General features: G+C 35.1%; 1 long non-coding RNA gene across 1 annotated transcript in view; it reads right to left on the reverse strand.

The window, feature by feature from the left end:
- The window catches only part of LOC121403073, a 23,134-nt gene extending 409 nt beyond the window's left edge, over window positions 1-22,725 (reverse strand). Inside the window, exons 1-3 of the long non-coding RNA XR_005967028.1 lie at window positions 22,307-22,725; window positions 2,628-2,682; window positions 1-595 (exon numbers count right to left, since the gene is read on the reverse strand). The exon at window positions 1-595 is cut by the window's left edge and continues 409 nt beyond it. This is a non-coding gene — a long non-coding RNA (uncharacterized LOC121403073). The remainder of the gene's footprint in view (window positions 596-2,627; window positions 2,683-22,306) is intronic.

Here is a 22,725-nt window from a genome sequence, read left to right on the forward strand (position 1 = left end):
TAAAATCACACATCAGAAAATTCACTATAATTATTTTGCAATGCCATCAGCACAGATCAATCAAGAAAATGCCCAGTAGTGGAATGCTCCTTGCAGCCATGGTTGTAGCCGGCCGTGTCCCTGCTGACTGACAGCTTTGGTAATTAAGTGATTGTAGAGACCTCTCCAACTGTTCTAACAACCTTGTCAGGGCCTGTCTGTGGACAGAACAAGCAGAAATCAATGTGCTTTCTGCTCCCTGAGCATTTCTGATCATGCATTCGGGGAGAGGAAATGCAGCCTTGCAAAGAAAAAAAGGCAAACCAGGAGCACTAAACGCTTGAATTAATTCGGGAGGCAAAAAGTTAACTTTCAGAAATGGGAAGATGAACCAAAAGGAGGAAGAAAAAAAAAAAAAAAGATCAACTGGAGCATGACATGTTGGAAGCAAAGCTGCTGATAATGTGCGGGCAGGCGAGCCGCTGCTTCCTGTCACATGTCAACACAACAGCCATTGGCTCATTTCTTCTTACATTGTTATTCAGGTTTTACACAACGTATACATCACAGGGAATCAATGGACAATGATGTATCCAAGTCTTCTGGGCTGGAAACACTGAAAGGATAAATAGATTTGATTTTACATATAACCTGAACTGTTAATTCTACTGAACTGCAGTTAATGTAGCAATATCCTACTTAACTTCCTATATTTTATTACAAATCCTCTCCAGTTGGTTGCAAAGGTATTTTCTGTATGTACATTGTAAAATCCTTTCTTTTAGGTTGCCCATGTCCCCTCCTGCTATTGCTGCCTGTTGTTTATTGTTCCTAGCTGTCCCTTTGCTGCTGACCTTTCCACTCTATCATAACCTGCACTTGTCCTTGTCTACTGACCAATGACCTCACTGCTATCTACATCACCTTCTATTTATTTTCCTTTATTAATGACAAGTAGATCTGATTTTCTATCTGATAGCTCCTTTATCAGTGTGGCAGGTAGATTTTTTTAACCCTATGAGAATATCCTTTGTCACAGGGTTTTACTTTGTATATAACCACATTTTTATATTTTGCATCTGTATTATGTTACTTTTGCATTCATATAATTCTATGTCATGACTGCTATATTTTAGGCAGTATTCCTCTTATATAAATGCAAGAGTAATTACCGTTCTACTTATACATTGGAATGGGTTCAAAGTTGGTAAATAACACAGTAGGTAGCTATTAGTGGGGGATACAACACATACCACTTTAATTTGACAGAATTAGTATACATATAGAACATTTACAATTTGCTCCTTCAGTGAGCTAAAACTTACATTTTATAAATGAGGTTTTGTTATATAAAGACACCAGTGATTATTTAATCGCATTGTTGTGCTTTTATTTACAATGAACACAGATGACATATACAGTACAAATGATGTCACTTTGACAAAGCAAAGTCAGGGGGTTCTGCATTTATAAGAAATGAGTTTTACATGAAGAATTTTATTATGCAAAGGCTGCTGTAAGCTGTTGTTGCCAACTACAGTGCAAGTGAAATAAGGCAATAATGAGAAATGATAATATTTGTGAAGACTTCTAGGGGCACTATATTGAAAACAAATGATTAGCACTTTAGGCTTCAAAGAGATGCATAATTCCTAGTTGTCAGATGGCATTCCCTTTACTGAGACTTGCATCCCATTGCATATTCAGAACAAAACATCAGATCACTGCTTGGAAGGCTCAGGAATCCTGTTGTTTAAACCACAGTAATGTGCACAGACTTTAACAAATGTGTTAAACTGGATTTCTTCAATGAAAAGTTAACATTGAAAGCATAGCTAATCATACAACTCTGCTACTCCTCTTATAGCTGGGATCTTGGCTGTCAGACATACACTTCCGTAAGTAATTTTTGAAAACTTCATAAAAGCCTGTGTGACCTTTTTACCAGCAGGAATTGATTTTTTTTGTGGGTTTATCCTTGCTGAGCTGGAGAAACTGCAGATTTGTCACTGGATTTGCTCAAGAAAGCATGAGCCCAAAGCAATAGTCAACATGACATTTTGCCCAACAGGGTACTTACATACTACAAATGTGTAACTACCAACCAAAACAAAATATCAGTTATATTCCTGGAATGCATGTAACATCCAGTGATAATTACCAGTTGTTATGTGTCTTATGCTGATGGTTATGTGTGTGCAAGATCGTTTGTAGCCCTTTTCTTGCAGCCTGGGTCCAGCAGCGGAGGTGGCATGGGGGAAAGTAGAGGCGTATTTAAGGGAGGTAGCACTAGAAACTCCTATTAGGAGGGTTCAGACTAGTTATTTTTATATATGACATAAATAGCACTAAGGCAATTAGAGTGAATGTAGTGGCATGATATTTTACCCTTTATAAGTGAGAGTGGGCACAAGTCAAAAAAAGATTTCCAATAGAAGCCTTCATCTGTTGGGGGTGGGATTGTAGTTCAACATCAGTGCAAGCATAGTCTCAACATGCCATTTGTAAACAATATAGTGGGGCTACTGATTTTCTAATTGTTCAGTATGTGTATTCTAACCACAAGCAGATCTGTGAAGTGAAATCAATCACATCCTAAGTGAGGCCAATAGGGGGTCTCATTGTGCTAGCGATGCTTCTGCTGTTACCTCCTTGTAGGTTACATCAAATCCATCCAGGCACCATCTGGTCCAAGGCCATCTTCTAAGTACAAGCACAAGGGACAGAGAAATGCAGAAAGAAATTAAGTCATCAATCTTGTGTGTTTGTGTGAAAAGACAGTGACAGAGGAAAGCATTGTTACAAAAGACATATAGGTCCATATTTATCAAGATTCCATGATTGCTCTATATTTATCATTGGAAAACATTCAGTAGCAATCAATAAAACATACTATTTGCCATGGAAGTGCAATCGCTGGACATAGCAGTTGGGTTGTCCCTTTGTCTGGCCACTAACATTTGTACCCAAGCCAATATGCTAAATATGCTTGTGCACAACACACACATCTATAAAGCAAATCTGGGCATAGTGGGTTGTCAAAGTCTAACCCCAAAATATAAATTGATGTTAACTTACTTATGGTGCTATGCTGAGCATTCATGCATTTGTATTTTAGCTCTTTCTAAGATATTTGCATTTTTAGACTGCTTAGGTTCAGGGCACACGCTCAGATTTGGGGAAATTAGTCGCCCGGCAACAAATCTCCTCTTCTTCGGGCGACTAATCTCCCTGAACTGCCTCCCACCGGTTAAAATGTAAATTGCCGGCTGGATGTCACTCACAAGGAAACTTCGAGCAACTTCGGAAAACGAAGCACTCCAAGAGCCATCCCGCCTGCAATTTACAATAGCCAGGCGACTAATCTGTCCTAATCTGAGTGTGTGCCCTGACCCTAATAATTGATGTTTGTCTCAGTTGAGAGTCAGCAACCATAGGGTTAACTGAATCCAGAAAGTGCTTAGACAATGCATACTGTAGACCATTAAAGGTACTTACACTCTGGGTCTTCTAAAACTGTTCAGTTGAAAGCCTGGCTAACAGTACAAAACTGTCTAAAACTGCTAATATCCCAAAAAAACGCTTAAAGGGGTTCTTCAGCTTTAAATTAACTTTTAGTATGCTGTAGAGAGTGAATAAACTAACAATACATGTGTAGTCTTACAGAGCATTTGTTTTTTTAGATGGAGTCGGTGATCCCATTTAAAAGATTGAAATAATCAGAAGGAGAAGACAAATCATTCAGAAACTATATAAAAAAATAAGAGACAATGGAAAAGTTGATTAGAATTAGCCTTAACTAAGGGTCAGGCCACGCGACCAGATTTGGGGAGATCAGTCGCCCCAGCAACAAATCTTCTCTTTTTCAGGGCGACAATCTCCCGCGCGCTTCGTTTTTCCAGAGACGACCGAAGTGGCCTGACCCTAAAAGTTTGCCTGAAGGTGAACCACCCCTATAAAACAGAAAAGTAATGTAATTTGTAAAATTGCTCAGATGACAACTTTGAATAAGTTTATACCAACTCCTGTTTTTGGGTTAAGATTCCCTTTAATACCAGCATTTGGCAAGGTGGTAAATTCAGGAACCTTGAAACCTCTGCTATTTTGCTCTCTAGATAAGGTGGCCATTTGTTTTAACAATATGTTTTAGTGGTTGCTAATAGGTTGCAGTGCACAATGATGGAAAATTGATTTATAATCAGTGTTATTGATGCACCTCTTCTGTTGATATGTATGGAGCAATTATTTGAAAAGCTCTCCTAGTTTGGGGTATTTTGAAAAAGAGTGAACGGAACTCTCTAGAAAATTCAGCAAAGCCTTAGGCAAAAGAAAAGATGTTAAGCTCTCTTTAAGTAAATGTTGTGGTGAAATCTCTGCTCTTCCTTTGATAACATGCCCCATGATAAATATGACCAACAGAATTAAAACAGGCTTTCCTAAAAGAAAGCGAGCAAATTACTAATAATTCAAAACCATTTTAAACAACTGCAGAATCAACCACATTGAATAGAACTGTAAATCAGGCATCAATCTATAAAGGGAAGAATGAAGCTAAACCATGAATAGATTTGCAACACCATGCTGTGAGGCGAATCATGAATTCATATGAAATAATGATATTGCAAATTGATTTGCAGGAAGAAACAAAATAATGTTTAATAATTATCGGTATGCAATAGGGTATATATGAATATATAACGACCTTCCTAATATAGCCAAAATGGCAAAAATCAGAGCAAATTATTTGAATCAGTTTGTCTATGCTCTTTCAAATGCAGTATATGTAAACGTATTCTGTAATATTCACAGGTTTACTTTTTTTGTGAGAAGAGAGCAATATTCTAGACAAGAAATTTCCTTTTATACTCAAGTGGCCAAAAAGCATCTTTGGTAAAGAATTCCTCGATAAATTTGATTTCACGGGTTACTAGTTACTGATAAGAAATAATACTCTTCTTTACAAATACAATCTGCACCTGCAGTTCTTTTTCCATTTGCCACAAAATGTGTATAGGAAAAATATTCACAGCAAATAATATATTTCATATACAATTATTTACCAGAAACAGTGAAATAAATGTATGTATCTAAGGGGCAGATTTATCAAAAGTCGAGGTGATTGTTCAAATGAGAAAAATTTGAATTTCAAGCTATTTTTTGTGTACTTCGACTAGGAAATAGTCCAAATTTGATGCAAATTTGAAAAAATTCAAAAATTCGAACATCGAAATTTATTATGTACTGTCTGTTTAAAAATTCGACTTCGACCATTCATCATCTAAAACCTGCCGAATTTCTGTTTTAGCCTATGGGGGACCTCATAGAACCTATTAGGAGTCAATGGTGGACTTTGAAATATTTAAGGTTTATTTGGGAAAATCTAATTCGATCGAATGCGCTATTCCTATGATTTCTATGATTCTAATTCAGCCGAATACGACCCCATTCGATCTAAAATGGACCTATTCGACCAAAAAATTGAATTAATTTCAGTTGGTCTTTTTGAATTCGAATTTCAAAGTTTTTTCAATTTAAAATTTGACCCTTGATAAATATGCCCCTAAGTATGTTTAGCTATATAGAACTACTTGCATATGCAGCACAGTACCTTCAAAATATAAATTTATAATATATCTTGTAATGTTCTTCAGGAGAAAATATCAAGCAACTGTAGCCTTTAGAAGATCAAGGAATGGCCTAGCACGTCCCAGTTTTCATTTACAAAGTTTATTATGTATGCTGGATTTAGCTTTTTTCTTTTGAGTAAGCAAGAATTATATACTGTAAAACCTATACTATTGTTAAAGCAGACTATTTGGAGGCTTAAGTTGTTTTTTTTTATGCATTGTTTAAAAATGTTTAGTATGCATCATCCTTTATGTATAGAGGACCAACATGTTTTACTGCCCTTTGCAGAGATTATATATCTTCACATAAATAGGGACCCCAATGGAGTTTTAGATTAAAATCCCTTAGGGTCAATTTCATCAGGTGCCATGGAACTTGCCTGTCTAGTTTTGGAGTGTTTGAATAAAGACACTGACACAGGGAGAACATACAAATCCTTTAGGATACTGCCCATCTTAGAATTCAACTCAAGATAACTGCACAAGGCTCCAAAGCAAGCTAATGAGCTGACAACTCTTCAAAAGTCCAAAATGTTTCATTTTCCAACTAAATATTTGTGCAAAAAATGTAAAGTGGTTCATTTGTGCAGGTCTCTTTGTCCCGACCCCTTCTTGTTTACACCAGACTCCCCCATTACAGGATGAACTCCCTCTCTTTATTTAATAAATCAGGATGCTAAAGTAATCTGTCACAATGGGTAACCTTGCAGCATATGCATAAAATGTAAGTGTCACCCCACTATGATTGCACCAGCTGCATTGTTAGTGAATCCAGAGCCCATTGTGAGCAAATAGTCACTATTTTTGGCAGATCTACAGCAGAGTCTATAGCGTGGAATCAATATGTAGTGCAACTGTAATTGTATTGGCTGCATTGTATATTCTGAGCCATTATTTTCTGTACTACATTATTCCAATTTGAAAAACCCGCTTCTTAAACTATAGACATTTTTGCCATTTATACTATATTTCTGTAACAGGCTTATTTACAAATACCAGGTGCAATACTCCCAACAAACATCTATCAATGTTATAAGCTTTCTTTTGTTCTAACAGCAAACTCACAAATATTCTGTATGCTCTGAATGCAGATTCTTTTCTTTAAACATAATGCAAACTCATTCTGCATTCGATGAAAACGGAAAAAATCTCAGGAATGTACAAAGCGACACCATAAATGTTATTCATTGAGGAAATCCCAGGATTTTGTACTTAGGAGACAAACTGGTTTGGGTTTTCCAAACTCCATTTACCATTTACCAATTAGTGGAGGGAATCAATAAAGTGCAAACCTATCACTCGTTGTCCTATCATCGACCATCAGCTCAAGTTAATAACTTGATACACTAACTGGTAACATTCAATTTGTTCCAGTTACACCCCCAATGTAATAACAGAATTGATTAGTGCTCAAATAGCTGTTTTAATTAGTTGCTTTCTAATTACCATTTTAAATTAGTTCTTCTATTAGAAAGCCGAATTCAACTTGGCTTTGATTTTTCCAATACTAACAGACAACGCTGGGGAGTTAGTAGATACATAAATAATGACATGGTAAGAGGTTAATTGATTGGTGCTGGGTATTATGTTATTAGTAGCAAATATGCTTTTCTTCTAAAGCACTGGGATATGATTGTGCCTGATGCTTCATTACCTTCTTTGTATCACAGCTTGGTTCAATTCATATTTTAATTATATAGGGATAGATGTGTCAAACAGAAATCCCTTTTGTATTAATGTAGAAAGTAATCAAAGTGCATCTAGAATCGACCCTTGATAAAATGGAAGAGCTTCTTCAAAAGCCTTTTTCCCTATGTAGAGCAGGTAGGATTGCACTCGAGATGGTGCTAATGTGTAGAACCAGTAAACATGAAAAGGCCATAGACGGTGGAGGTTGAATGAAACTGATTCAGAGAGAGATGTGCTAACGTTCTAAGGATGCAAATCTGTAATTAATGTTAGAGTAATACAATGTTAGCAATGCAAAAAAGGCCATCTAGATGTGTTAAACCATTTTATGCAACTAAAAAATAAATTGTTATAGGGCTTGTAAATCTTTATATATATTATAGCCGAATTCATTAATTGACTTTTCAATAAATATTAATTAAAACTGAATTTAAAGTTCCCTGTACATATAATTGCTATTGCAAGCAGATTTGCTATTCTCTGCACTGCTGTTTCTGACTACATGTACCAGTGAAACCACTTGAGACAACAAAGTTCCCTTCAAACCAAGACTTTCCACAACTGGGGTAATTTATACAGACCTATACAAAAAGAGAATCACAAATGTGTACAAAGAACTGTTGGACGTGGAGAGTTGGCAGGAGGACAGCTTTTTTAGTTGTACATGGAGCCACAATCAGCAGTGCAGAGAATAGAAAAGAACAGATATAATCTGTGATCAATGGCTTTCAAAAATAATTTTAAAATCACTGAAAAGTTGTAGGCAAAGCATATTGGAAAGTTGTCTACAATTTTGGTTTCATTAAACAAATTTTAAAATTTGGGTCCAACCTTTAAGTCTAAGGCAGAAATCCATACCAATCTCCCCAAACGCCTTCCCTCACTCTGCGCCGGCTAAAATGAGGCAACTTTGGGCAACTTCGGAAAACGAACCGCCGAGTGAGGGAAGGTGTTTGGGGAGATTGGTCGCCGCAAAGACGAGGCGATTAGTTACCAGGTGACCAAATCTCCCTAAAACGCCCAGTGTGGCCTTACCCTAACACTTAAAGGGGTTTGTCTTGAGAATTAAAATTCAAAATAAGATTAATCTCATGTAAATAAGAAACTTTCTGAATATAATCAATTAAAAGTCCTGCACTATTTCTGAAATTATAAAGTTACTCTTCAGTATCAACCTCTGAACAATGTCTTTTTTCAAGCAGGATTTTGGATTTTTGATTGACAATTTGGTCAAATACATGAGAATTGGTGCGTGTTCCTTTGTCTGGACAATTTAGATATTAGTGCTGTCTGTCAGAATAACTGACTCTGATGCATAGTTTGCACGTACAGAGATAGATTGCTGAGAGGGGATAGTAAAGAGTAACTTGATTTCAGAAACAGTGCACAATTATTATTTTTTACTTTTTATTGAAAATGGTTTCGTACATAAGAGAATGTTTCATAAAAATACTTATAAAACATCAATAAAGGTAACATAGTAACATAGTGAGGAAGGTTAAAAAACGCCACACGTCCATCAAGTTCAGCCTTTTAGTTTTTTTATGTTTTTTTTAAAGTTTTTTCAGTATTAACGATTTCCATGTTTTGTTTTGTTATTGAGGGAAAAGGGAGGACAGGGAAGGTGGGAGGGAGAGTTAGGGGCAAATTCATCAAGGGTCGAATATCGAGGGTTAATTAACCCTCGATATTCGACTGGGAATGAAAATCCTTCGACTTCGAATATCGAAGTCGAAGGATTTTGCGCAAATACTGCGATCGAACGATTGAAGGAATAATCGTTCGATCGAAGGATTAAATCCTTCTAATCGAATGATTTGAAGGATTTTAATCCAACCATCGAAGGACTATCCTTCGACCAAAAAAACTTAGCCAAGCCTATGGGGACCTAACATTGGGTTCGGTAGCTTTAAGTGGCGAACTAGGGGGTCAAAGTTTTTTCTTAAAGAGACAGTACTTCAACTATCGAATGGTCGAATAGTCAAACGATTTTTAGTTCGAATCATTCGATTCGAAGTCGTAGTCAAAGGTCGAAGTAGCCCATTCGATGGTCGAAGTAGCCAAAAAAACACTTCGAAATTCAACGTTTTTTTTCTTCTATTCCTTCACTCGAAGTTAATGAATTGGCCCCTTAGAGTACAATTTTTTTTATTTATTGTAGAAAGTTTTATTATTTGCATGGGATAAAGCATATAGTACATTTTTCAAAGGCACCAAGTTATAAAATCAAGCTTTAGAGGTAGTATCTGTGTTTATTCTAAATATTTATGTAGAAAGAATTGGACCATTTAAGTGTAACAAACAACCTAAGCTTTTCTGAATATATTAACAAATAATTATCACTCTATAGGAATAATATGCACACACCCTAACAATAAAGGAAGAAGTGTGTGAAAGAAAGCAACTAAAATGTCTGAAGGCTTTACTAGTCTTAAGTAACATGACGATTAAAGCCACATACAGGATTTGTCAGGATTCTTTTTGTGAAGTGGCTGTAACTTTTATTAGACTGCATTGCATTTATGAGAAGAGATAGAGAAATGTGCTTAGTGCCTTTACCAGCTAAACTCCAAGGTCCAATAACTACACGTAATAGTTGCCTTTAGTGCAATGTTTCTACATATTCTTATCCTTGCTCAGGTAAAGGCAAAATAAATGACAAAACTACTTGATCAGATGGTGCATGTTTCTGTGATTCTCTTCTTAAAAGGAAATTTGCTATTTATCAACAGTCTCATTTTAGTGGTTTTAGAGGTTTTTGAAACTACGGCTTAACTCACTTTCTCTATTGAAAGATCTGCAAAAAAAAGTAGGAACAGTAAATATAACTGAATTATCCAAAAAAAAATACGCATACCTCTAAAAGTCCAAACTGATTAAAGGAAAACTATACCCCCCAAACAATGTAGGTCTCTAAAAAAAGATATTGCATAAAACAGCTCATATGTAAAACCTTGCTTCATTTAAATAAACCATTTTTATTAATAATATCCTTTTCTAGTGGTAATTATTAATTAACCCTCGATATTCGACCCTAGGTAAATTTGACCCCTAAGTGTTCATTTTGGGGGTATAGTTTAAAAAAACGGTCCAATAGGATCAGAGACGGCTCCCATTGACCTCTATAGGACCTAGACAACTTTTACCTGGCGGAGTTTTGTATTAGAGGTTTTCGTGGTTTTTACACTTCAAAAATCTCAAATTTTTAGAGCTTTTAAAAAAAGTAGGAAAACCACACATTTTTTCAGATTTTTGAAAAAAATAGAAATTCAATTGTTTGTAAATCGCCCCTCTAGTGTATATTTACCAGATATTTTACATTTAGTGTATGTGTTAACTTAGCTAGAACATAGTTTCAACAGTATTTACAGAAAATCAATGGCTAATTTTTTTAAAGTTTATCGACTCTTTAAAATTTGAAAACAGTGCACTATACGCTACAAAAAGCAATTCTTTGCTGGTGGCAAAAAGGATACAAATGTTAAATTGCCTGGTGTTTAATAACATTACTAGAGCATTACAATAATCTTGGTTAGTACCAGGATGCCTTATCTTCTGTTTTTGCTGTCTTTTTACGTTGTTTATATTTTTGAGAGCACCTATTGTTAAGGATACCTTTTAGGATCTGCTTGGGGGCTAATACTTGCGTTTTACACCAGATAATTGCAGCACCAAAAAATGTTAATCAATAGTGCATTTTTTTAAACAGAAACTACTGCAAACATGCCAATTTTATTTAAAAAAAATAAAAGAAATGCAAAACTTTCTAAACATAATTAAAAATTCTATGAAGTTCCTAAAATAATCAAGTTTTTGTTCAATAACCCCCCCCCAAGAAATCGATTATGCTTCATGCAGAAGTCAAACTCAGATTTGATTGACAGCTTCCCTTTGCATAGACAATGTATTGGAGCATACTGTCTTAAAAAACAACTGACTCAGACACAAAGCTGCATTTAGAGGGGTAAGAGTGAAGAGTAACTTAATTACTTGAGGAACGGTACAAAACGTTTAACCAAAAGTTTCTTATTTCCATGAAATGATGCTTATATTCAATTTTAAACGTGATAATTTCCCTCTTATAGATCACTCAGTAAATCCAGAGGAAGAAAAAATTTTTTAAATATGACCTAATTTTAGTGAATCAGGACCCTTGTGCCTTACTAAAATGTGTTCTAAGGAGCATGAAACTGCTTTGTAGGTGTACTTTAAACAACACAATATTATAAGCTAATTTATCATAAAGCTAGCAAAACAAGGAACTGCCATTTCAAGGTCCTCCACTTTGCAAATATATTACTGTACTTTTAATTATAAACCAACAAATCTTACAAAATGTTTTTCCGCCAAATAATCTTTCTATAACACTGTTCCAAAATTCTGTTTGTTTGTACAATATGGATGAGTGAGTCATTTACTATCTGTTGATCTATTTTACAGATCAGAAAAAAATGAACAGGGTATATAATAAGTGTTAAATTCTCTCATTCTTCACTGCCCATTGCAGATTGTAGATAAATTCAAGTAACTAAGCATCAATATAACTAAAGATCCTACAATGTTTATCACCCACACCCTTCAGTCAATTCTACAGGAATTAGCTTTAGTACTAGCTCACTGGTATAAATTACCATTATCTTTGATTGGAAGAATTAACATCATTAAAATGATATACCTTCCTAAAATGTCATATGTATTGTGTAACGCATCGATAGATATCACCAAATCCCTATTTCAACGTATAAACAAATGATATTCCGCTTTATTTCTACACTTTCCCTCATCACCTTGGCCAAACTGGTTACCCAGCTAGGCCTAGCAGCCCCTAAATGCTATACATATTACTTGGCAACACAACTGTGCCATGAACATGCCTGGATACATTTTGTGACTGAAAACCCTGCTACTCTATTGGAAGCCTTATACTTTGGCTCAAGCAAAGGGCTTAAAAACACACTATACAGACCTCATAAAGACCTGAGGCCTCTAATTCCAGTACTAGCGGTTACAAAGAAGGCATGGGACCAAGCTAGAGACCTACTAGATCCCCACCCCAACAACATCTCTCCAGAAACTCCACTATGGTTTAAAAGCATGCTTTCCCAATTCCAAAGTGGACTAGTTTACTAGTCTTGGCTAGCGGCAGGGTGAGAAAGCTCAAAAACCTAATTCACAGTGTGCTCCCTTTAATCTTTTTGTATCTATATTATAGTTGCAGAGGATGAAGTCCAGGGTTCCTTATCAAACTTATCCGATTAGGTATGTCAGTTTATAGCTCAAGCTATAGTTATAGTTCAAGCTGTGCATTGATCAGTTTGATCCAATGCTGTATTGTGGGTGGTGGTGAATTCATTGAGTGCATTGCTATAATCATAAAGTGAGGTGCACTGAAGGAACTCCCCAACAGAGTACCACAATCTAATATACAGAAAAAAGAAAGAGGATCGCACTCTCAAAGGTCTTCATCAGGGGCTCAAACATGTGCTCCTGATGAAGACCTGATTGGTCGAAACCTCTTGGGCCATGATTTATTTATTTCGTTATTTTTTGGTTACTTCATTTTTTTGAAATCATATGTAATCTCATGTAAAATAAACTTTTTCCTTTGAGAGTGTGATCCTCTTTCTTTTTTCTGGTCATCCCCTGCAACAGTTTGTCTGCCTAACCTTTGTTTGTAATGTTTGTCTACCTGTTTAAACAGTTAAACTTATTAAAAAGATACCTTTAAAAAACAAAAAAGCATTCTCTCATTCTTGTACCGAAAATGTCTTCCCCTGTCTTTAATAAAAAAACACTATGCAAAAATAACTTCTGTAAATACATATTGTGTATTGATAAGATGCATTTCAAATGGTTCATTAGTTCTAGGTGAACAAATCTAACCACTGCCCATAAACATATATTATAAATGTTAGTATTTCTTGATCTGATATTCCTAAAAACATGAACCTTTTGATATTCTTGCATTGTTCTGTATCAGAATAATGTGCCTGAATAGGTGCCTTTACAAATAGGGGCAAAGTATTATGCTATGCCACAACACACTATACAATACTGTTATTATTTTGTACATCCAATCTTTTCTATTGATATTTACCTATAACACTGAAAATCACCACCGGGTTTTATTTCTGCACTTCTGTAATTGCTGATTCGTAAAGGCTGTTAAATGTTTATAAATATTGCAGCCAAAAAAAAGCATTCAATTTTGCCCAATAAAGTGTTATCTTAGCTATACCATTGCTAAAACCATCTACAGTCAATGCGGTAGAAAATGTAGTTATTGAATAAATAATTGCCAATATACAGTATTATTGCATTGGTGTAACCTACCTTAAAATACAGCCTGTTTATATTGTCCTATTTATTGATTCTTTTTCAAAACCCAGTAAAAGGTATGAAAAAAAGAAAAAACAATACCAGCATTTAGTGAAGTGCCTTCAGTAACTCACAAAATTCACAAATTACGGCTTATGGTAAAGATGATTTAATAATCTAATGCCAAGACAAAGTCAAGGTTAAGAAATAATGACAATAATACTAATTAGTTGCCCCACACTCCCTAAGGACAGATAGTCCCTCTTGCCTTGAATTTTTTTTAAATAAAAGTCTCTACTTATGGAAACATTACCATGTGTTTTAATTGCATGACATTTTAATAAATAGAACAAATCAGGAAGTATTGGCCCATAGCAGAGAGCAGTTTCATGCATATTTTCCTTGACTTTGCATTATGCTTTTTACCCTTATAACTGCATAACCCCCTCAAAAATGTTTTAGTCAATTGGGTTTTACAGTTGCTTAGTGGTTATAATGCTAATTCTTTCCATTATTACCTCATTAAGCTCTAACATTTACGGTATGATTGACTAAAGAACAATGAACATCACTCTAGGTTACAGTGCTAATACCATTGATATAATGCACAGTTCACTTGACATTTGTTAAGGACAATTAAAGCCTTAAATAAACACAGGCTATTTCTGTTAGTCTTAGGGCATGGGTCTCTCTGCCTCTTCTCACAGAAGGGTAACACATAGGGGTCAATTTATCATTAGTTGCCAATGTTAAAGTGATAACAATAAACTGCTTAGTAAATGACCATAATTTCCTGTTTAACAATTTATTCACAGTAGAACAATCATTCGAATGAGTAAAATATGTTATAATTGTACGAATTATGTGATTAGGAGTTAGGATGGGTGTTAGTGCTCAGAGCAGCTGCGCATCACTAACATCCTAGCTAACCTTCTGCGCCATCTGTGCCATCCTAGCTAACCTTCTGTGAACCACCTTGTGCTTTGCCTTAAAAAACTTGTAGAAGGAAGACCATGTCAATCTCCCAGGTAAGTTAGGGGATGCATATTTTTTTCCAAAAAACATCAATTAATAATGATGTTCCAGCAGAATCCTGCACTAAAATCTGTTTTTCATAAGAGCAAACAGATTTTATTTTTTTATTTAATTTTGAAATTTGACATGGGACTAGACATGATATTAGTTTCCCAGGTGCCCTTGGCCATGTGACTTGTACTCTTTTCTGCTGCACTGCAAGTTTGTAGTGATTTCACCCCCCTCCCTTTCCCATCATCAGCCCATCAGCAGAACAATGGGAAGGTGACATCATAACAGCTCCCTGACACCTGCATTGATAAAAATGTTTCCATGTCATACCTAATTGAACATATTAGAATAGCACTTAATATAAAAACACCCAAGTCTCACCACAAATCCCCCAGTTACATTGAGTAGGAGATACAAGAGCTTATCTGAAAGCAGTTCCAACAGGAAGTGCTGGCTCTTTTTGGAAGCACAAGATCAGACTCAATGACCTGAGATAGCTGCCTACACACCAATATTACAACTGAAACAAAAAAAATACATTGGTTGGTTCAGGAATAAAATTGTATATGGTAGAATGAATTAATTATAAACAGCGTAATTTAGAAATAAAAAGTATACCCTAAAAATCATGACAGAATCCTTTTCAATTTTAAGGGTTGATGGTCGGGAGAAGAAGCAGATAAGCTCTGCCCTCAAAGATTAAGCCAAAGTTTATTCAGTGTTTTATTTGCTCTTTTTAATGAATTGTCATTGCAAGTAATGGATAGAAATAAATTAATTGCCCCTAAAGTGATATGAGCACCCCATTTGAGTGTCTCTCAAAAATTTAGCACCAGGCCAGGGCAGATTGTGATGGTATAACAAACTTTATAACCATTTCCAAGGGACCCTATAAACAAAAAATATTTAGTGGTTTAGTGGTTCTTAAAAATAAGAAATAGCACTGTGATAGTGACCCTTTCTAAAGTCAATGGCACCAGTCATAATTAGTGCTATTACTAGAAAAATTCGAAAACAATTCCAACAGTGCCTTGTGGGGAAAATGATGCATTATGGGTACCAAAACTGAATTATATTAAAAGGGGATATACAGTATTAGTCAAACACATGTATATTCATGAGTGCAATGATCTTTGTATCTATTAATACAATGCAGTCTTTAATTAGAACACCTGGTTTGACCTGATGGTACTTTTAAGTGTTAAAAACCAAGTTTAAAGCTTAATGATTCGAGTGCTGTCAGTTTTGGGCATAACAAGGCTATATTCTAGCATTATTACCTCCCCAAGAGATATTAACAACAAAAAAGGTTCAGAGAATTGGGAGTCATAATCAGAGAGAAAATAAGTCACAATTGTACGTGACAGACAAGTGATGATTGCCACTGCTCATTAGTGATTCCAGCCCACAACCTCTAAATTCACAAAGCCGAGTGGTGAGGTTGAAAATACGTGTGCTGATACTTGAACTTGTCACTTATCTGTGATATAATAATTCAAATGCACAAAACACTTGTGGTGTTAATATTGCTTGGTGAGTGGAACATGTATGTAAGAGATGAAGCCATCATTTCCTCCCTCCCCGCGCTCTCATGTGTCTATATGATTGTGCATGGGAGCAAAGCAAAAACACTAAAAACCCACTTTTATTCAAACAGTCGAGTTGATAGAGGCAACTGTAAATTCCAGTGGTAATAGTATTAATAATAATTGCTACAAATAATAACAATAATAATGCAGGTATGGGAACTGTTATCTGGAAACGAATTATTCAGGAAGCTCCAAATTACGGGATGGCCATCTCCCCAGAATATATTATATATGTTATATATATAATTCGTTTTACAATAGTGTAATAATAAAAAAGTACCTTGTACTTGATCCAAACTAAGATATAAGTAATCCTTACTGGGGCAGAAAAATACTATTAGGTATATTTTTAAATGTTTTTCAGCAGTCTGAAAATTATGGAAATTCAAGTTCCAAGCATTCTGGATAATACATACTATACCAATAATAATAATAATAATAATTCCTTATTTTCAAGAGCCACCAAATAACCACTAAGAAGTAAAAAATCTACCCCCTTAATATCACTGGAAATGCTAAGAACACAAAGGAAATAATATTATTACTAATTATTATTAGGGCAAAACACTAATGGCAATTCATGGCAGCCAAGAAGGAAACTGCTTAACAGGGGACACATTTGGCCCTTATAGGTTTATTCGGTACTCTCACAGATGACAAAGGTATATTTATGAAGGAGGGCAAGAAGTAGTGAGTTGTACAGTGTTCCTGATACCATTTATTGGCTAACTGCTTTATTTAAAATGTACAAGATTTGGAGATTAAAAAAAAAAAAATTAAAAATTACATTGTATCTGGCTTAAAATATTAAGGACGTTACAAAGGGATGAATATGTACTTGTGTGCTCCTTTGTATATGTGTGTGTGTGTTTGCACATATGTGTGTGTATGTATGTATGTTTCATGGTGCTAATGCAAAGTTGCATGTATAGTACATATGGACAATATTTATGTGATAAGATAAGGCATGGCACAAGTTTTTGCACATTTGTTCACCCAAAAAAATGAAATGAAGTTACTTAAACTCTGCTGCAAATAATTATGCATTTAGCACAAAACATAGATACATCTCCCTGCTATAGTTTTTTTCCAAACGCTACTATAAGTTGATGCACTAGTACATGAGCCTTATTATTTTCATTTCAGGGGAATGTCTGAAGACTTTATAAGGGCAGCTGCATCTTATCCCAGTAACTACACTGCCCTTGAACCCTGACGGTTTAACTGACAGTTTGGGGAAGAAGGAGTTAATATGACAATTACAATGTTTAATGTAATGGGTGTTTACTAGCAGATTTTGGTTTGCCTGAAGTCGCAAGTAGTGTTTGTTGTGTTTTACGCTTTTATCAGAACGCCTTTATATTAAAGGAGAAGGAAATAGTTATCAATGATATACAGAATTCTTCAAATACATTTTTGAAAAATGTTCTCTTTGATAATAATGACCCTAATCTTTTTTGTGGCATTCACAATATCTATCTGTCTGTCTATCTAGCTATCTATCTGTATCAAAGAAGCTACAGTCAATATTAACTACTGTATGCTTCAAACATCAGTGAATGCAAAAACAATCACATAATCTGAATTTTGGTTTTGATAAGCACAGTAAGGATACAACAAATCTTGATCTGCCAGAAAGGGTGTAATTGTTCAGTCAGATTTTTTTTTGGTAACCTGCTTGTGTGAGGAAGGGTAGGTGCGACTTCAGTTTTGACACCTTATGCACAGATAAACACATCAATTAATCATGAGCAATTAATACCTTCTAACACCTTACACTGTATAAACACTCATTGAGAATGCCTACTACAAACTAAAGCAAGCACAGTAGATACATAGTTGGATAGATATAGATAGATAGATAGATAGATAGATAGATAGATAGATAGATAGATAGATAGATAGATGCTATGTATTTGTGTAAAAACAGTATGATTATGTACAGTAAACTGGTTTCTACTTTGTTTATTTAGTTGATACTACATTTCTTGTAATGTGAAATAATATGTTTTTTTAAGATAAATGATAGATAGATAGATAGATAGATAGATAGATAGATAGATGATAGATAGATAGATAGATAGATAGATAGATAGATAGATAGATAGATAGATAGATACATAGATAGATAGATAGATAGATAGATAGATAGATGATAAATAGATAGACGATAGAGAGAGAGAGAGAGAGAGAGAGAGAGAGAGAGAGAGAGAGAGAGAGAGAAGCTATGTATTTGTGTAAAAACAGTATGATTATGTACAGTAAACTGGTTTCTACTTAATTGTTTATTTAGTTGATACTACATTTTTGTAATGTGAAATAATATGTTTTTTTTTAAGATAGATAGATAGATAGATAGATAGATAGATAGATAGATAATAGATAGATAGATAGATAATAGATAGATAGATAATAGATAGATAGATAGATAGATAGATAGATAGATAGATAGATAGATAGATAGATAGATAGATAGATAGATAGATAGATAATAGGCAGATAGACAGATAGATGATAGATACAGATTTATGAATTTACAGTAGGTACATATGTAAAGGTATAATACATCATGTTAATGTGAACACTGATTGTATATATATAAAAATATACAATTACACAATGCACCTGAAATTAAACGTGGTCCATCCAAGCAACTTGCACAAATATAAGAATATTTTAAAAGCAGCGATTTACCCTACTGAAATAATCAGACACCTGCTCTTTGTGCCAGTTAGCGCCGCCTAGTGGCCATAGACATCAGTGCGACTTCAGCAATTGGATGAAACATTGTACAGAAATAAGTTACTAAACCAAAACAGGTTTGTCACAATGAAGCACTGGACAACTGAGCACCGACCCGAATGATCAGATCATTACTTAATAAAGTCATTAATTAGTGAGTTCGGTCCTGGAAACCCCCTTTTTGTTGTTAATTGTTTTGCCGAAGCGTTCCCTTATTTGCAATAATTTAATAATTTGTAGAGTAGCGTTTGTCCGATAAAATCGACTTTTTCGTACAACTGTCTGGAAAAACAGACACTTTCTAAATAAAGCTGTACATATAATAAATAAAGCTGTACATATAATAAATAAAGCTGTACATGTAATAAAGCTGTACATATAATAAATAAAGTTGTACATATAATAAATAAAGTTGTACATATAAACAAAGCTGTAACTATAATAAATAAATGTTCTAATGGAATGGAGACACGAGGTTACAAACGTTACAGGGAAATACATCTGGAAGCCCAGACTTGCACTAGTGCTAAGACATTCGGTCGGAGTCCATAAGGGACAATGCGGGAGGAGCAAGTAGTTTCTATACAAACAAAGGGGAAGTTGAGTTGAATCACAATTTGTTTCAGTAACTCCCATCGCTGTGTCTGTGACCGATTGAAACACTAAGATCCCTGTTTGGGACTGAATAGAGAGCACTATGGCAGCTTTAAAGGCCCTGGCGCTAATGTAACGCCTATTACCGGTCTTACCTCATATATGTGCCTGAATACTTTGCAAAAAGTGAGATTGGTCATAGTATATAAATAGCAAGTACATGTGTATCTCAACTGAAGAACAGAATGAATAATTGATAACAACACCCTCATCGATTGTCAGCCTTGTTGGCTCGCTCGGCACTGTACAGGAATGGGTAGCGCTGGAATCACTTGCACCTCTCACTGCGCTACTGTCTGTACATAAATACACTAATAGGGCTGCTTTGTATTTAGTAGTATTCGTGTTTCTGAATTTCTACATTTATACGGTGTGTGTATATATAATGTAAACATATAACAAGGCTACTGTGTGTATATAAATACAAACACACATAAATGTAAGTATATTTACTTATCTACGCATAAATCTCTAGCTAGATACGAACATTAATGTTTACTGAACAAATTGTGCGCAAACTAACCATTAGCACTTTCACATATTTTTAAGAAGGTGAATAATTGTGGGTGCGTTTAATACGCGTGTGTATGTTTCATATGTATAGGTGCGATTATTTTATATTTGTTATATATTTTCCCTACCAGTGATTCTTCTAAACGAATGCGCTGTGTGTTTGCCCTGCTGGAGTGCGCCCATGTGATAGTGTGCGTATATATTGCTACAGTAATTATAAAGGTATGTGCCAATGTGTAAAGTACAGACAGTAGTCGCATCAAGTCTCAAGCTCTCGCCCCCCCCCCCAAACACATTAATAAATCGCACATTGGTTTGACGTGGAACGAAATGTTCCATTCTGTAAATGCATAACATCACCCGGGCACACTTGTCTTACTGAACATCAAATCCTACACCCCAGTCAGTAAGTTGGGCATTGTACAGTGACCGTATGTGTGTGTGTGTGTGTGTGTGTATATATATATTTACACACACACATAATTATATAAATATTAATATCTTTCTTGAGAAAGGCCCTAATGGGGGCCGGAACGTTGGATATGCATTAATTAAAGCCCAGTTGAAAATGGAGTGCGGGCCCTTTATAATATTGTATAAAGTCATTTTGTCCCTTGCACCCAGTATTATCTACAATCCAACACATGTATATATATTTATACAGTAACAGTATGTGTGTGTATGTGTGTGCATATATATATACAGTAGAACCCCAATTTTTAAGTTTTTCAGGGGACCAGAAAAAAATTGTGCAAAATCCAGGAAAATGTAAAATCAGGGAAATGTATTAGGCATAATATATATAGGTGGGACCACAAAACAACAATGTAAAATGAGGGAAAGCTTAAAATCATGGGGATGTAAAATTGGGTTTCCACTGTATATATATTTATACACACACATAAAGTTATATAAATATTAATATAAATATTTGTGTATATATATATATATATATATATATATATATATATATATATATATATATATATATATATATATTTACACACACATAAAGGTATATGAATATTAATATAAATATTTGTGTGTGTGTATATATATATATATTTACACACACACATAAAGTTATATAAATATTAATATAAATATTTGTGTGTGTGTGTGTGTATATATATATATATATATATATATATATATATATATATATATATATATATATATATATATATATATATATATATATATATATTAATAGTACTGTGCTTGATGTGTGGATAGACAGTACTGCTGGGTTACCATATGGCTTTACACTTGCCTCTCTGACATCAGTTGTTAAACATCATTTCTTTTCCCTCCTCGTCACACATTTAAATGCAGAGCCTGTAGCTCCCAGTAAATCAGGGTGGCAATGCATCCACAGACAGCTTGGATTTACCTTGAATCTAATGAATCCCTAAAAATGGTAATTCCAAATAAAATGTAACTTGAAATCCTTCATTAGCACCTTATAATTACTCTGCTAATTAGGTTGAACATGGTACTTAGTCAGGAGTAATAAGCAGCCTTGTCACAAGCACTTGCCTCTGCTCTGACATCCAACAAGAGACAGGTTGGAGCTGTCCTAAAGAAATGAACACAACTCGGTGCTCTGCACGGAATTCTTTGCCATTCCCAATGGATACACAATGCACATATCTATTTGCCTTCCTGCTGACACTCTAAGATTAGTTAATTACCCAGGCGAGCATGTCATACTAATATACAAATAGTGGCAGCCAAGGTCCAGTCTCTGTGCAGATGTGTGTGTGTGTGTTTGCGACAGAAGCGCATCAATACAGTCTGGATACTGAAAACTTTCTTCTTCCTAACGAACAAATCGCAGAAGGAATTGACTGAGACTTTCAGAATTTACCCACAACAAGACATTTGTACCATGACATAGAACAGCTGGAGCACAAAATCACTGGAGAATAAATATGTACACACACACACACACACACTTCTGCATGGAATTCCCACACTTCATTTATTAAAAAGAAATCGTACAATTATAAAATGTAGAATGCAGACAGTGTATGGCTATTAAAGGAAATACACACAAAACGTCATTGATGCTCAGCCGGTTTTATTCCCAATAAAGAAAGAATATTTAGCAGATAGAAGAACAGGCGAGTGTTTTATAGAGAAGGACAAACAAGCGCAATGACTTACTGCAGTAGCGGCTTCAGTCTGAGCTGCTGTATGAAGTTATGTCCGGTATAGGGACGGCTCGCTTTCCTTTTGCACACGCAACTTCCTGGCTCCTGGGTTCTTATCTCTATACAGATACATATATATATATATAGATCTCACTATTGCATGAACATTGGACATATTGGAGCGGGAATGATAAAATCTTATTATTCAGAGTCTTTAGTTTTCATGCTTCTTGGCGCTATTTGTTCATTTCTTGCCCCATTTTAATATATTGTTCTTTGGGTTAAGGAAAGCGACCCAGGAGATAACCCAGTCAAAAAGAGCATCCTTTCCCCATAGCCGCTCTCCTCCGCACAAGCGATTCCTAGGCCTCTTGCGATAGGCTGAGTTGACAGAACGTCGGGTCTCTCCCATTCGGTTGGCCAATAGCAGCT

This window comes from Xenopus laevis, chromosome 4L (assembly GCF_017654675.1).
Source record: "Xenopus laevis strain J_2021 chromosome 4L, Xenopus_laevis_v10.1, whole genome shotgun sequence".
NCBI classification, from domain to species: Eukaryota; Metazoa; Chordata; class Amphibia; order Anura; family Pipidae; genus Xenopus; species Xenopus laevis.